Source organism: Vombatus ursinus, unplaced genomic scaffold, assembly GCF_900497805.2.
Source record: "Vombatus ursinus unplaced genomic scaffold, bare-nosed wombat genome assembly UNPS02014926.1, whole genome shotgun sequence".
Classification (NCBI taxonomy): domain Eukaryota; kingdom Metazoa; phylum Chordata; class Mammalia; order Diprotodontia; family Vombatidae; genus Vombatus; species Vombatus ursinus.
Window position 1 is genome coordinate 4,388,094 of NW_020954704.1, and position 1,402 is coordinate 4,389,495.

At 47.1% G+C, this 1,402-nt stretch overlaps 1 pseudogene; it reads left to right on the forward strand.

Moving 5' to 3' along the window:
- The first annotated feature begins 358 nt into the window (after positions 1–358).
- On the forward strand, positions 359–1,202 carry LOC114029318 (annotated as a pseudogene).
- Positions 1,203–1,402: the final 200 nt, after the last annotated feature.

Genomic DNA, 1,402 nt, shown 5'->3' on the forward strand with positions numbered 1-1,402 from the left:
GTAAGAAAGATTGTACAACTGGAAAACTGAGAACGAAATGTGGCCAGGTATTTATAGTCTTATCCTTCCCTTTATGCATCTCACTTTCAAAAATGGTCTCCCAAATATGTCATGAAAATCACATTTATGTAAACTGAGTATTGGGTGTATGGCACCGGTGGCCTACTTGTGTAACAATTTGATCATTGAAATGCAGAAAATCTTTCCTGGATTTTCAGTTTGTATAGCTATTAGTTACTTGCAGGACATAGGAGGTATAAGTACATTGCTAAGAATAGGTGAACAGTGGCAAAGCAGGCTGAGGGCTGAGGCCTGGGCCAGAGCAGCAACATGCAGCTCAGACACGGGGGCCGCTGCCATGAGCTGGATTCCATTCAAGATTGGATAGCCCAAGAAACAGATTGCCCCAAGACAGTGGAAAGAGACTTTGAAAGGGAATATGGAAAACTCCAGCAGCTGGAAGATCAGACCAAGAAGCTGCAGAAGGACCTGAAAAAGAGCACTGATGCCAATCTGGTCACACTGATACCAGGGTCATAGAGATAACTCCAGAATCCCAGAAGTGACTTACTGGCCCCAGAGAACTTGAAGGCAATAAAGCCATGTCCAAATCAGCTGTGAAGATCTCTTCTGATCTCCTCTCCAACCCACTTTGTGAGCAAGACCAGGAATTTTTAAACATGGTGACTGCACTGGATACAGCCATGAAACAGATAGATGCCTTTAACCAGGAAAAGGTGAACCAGATCCAAAAGACCACGATTGAGCCCCTAAAAAGGTTTGGTAGTGTCCTCCCCAGCCTCAACAGGATAGAGAAAAGGCAAGAAGAGGCCCTGCAGGACTACAAACGGCTACAGTCCAAGGTGGAAAAGTAGGAAGAAAAGGAAAAGACAGGACCAGTCCTGGCCAAACTCCACCAGGTATGAGAAGAGCTTCAGCCTGTGAAAGACGACTTTGAAGCCAAGAACAGAGAGCTTCTAGAGGAGATGCCTGGTTTCTACAGCAGCCGACTTGACTACGTCCAGTCAAGTTTTGAGTCACTGATCCGGGCCCAGGTTGTGTGCCACACTGAGATGCACAAGATCTTCAGAGACTTAACCCAACAGCTGGACCAGCCTGGTCATACAGATGAGCAGAGGGAGCAGGAGAATGAAACCAAGCTGAGCCAGCTCCGAGCCCTCTCCATTGTGGCTGATGACTGAACTCTACACAGAATCCCTCCTCGGGCAGAGATTCTCATGCCACATACACTATCAGACCTAGTAAAGCCAACTCTATGGTGAAGGGTAGTAGCTACTATAAAGCTTTGCCGTGACCCATTGGCAAAGGGAGCAAATCTTTCACTGGCCCTTAGACCAAACGTAACCCTCTTGTTGGAGAGCGACTCCCTTCACACCCTCAG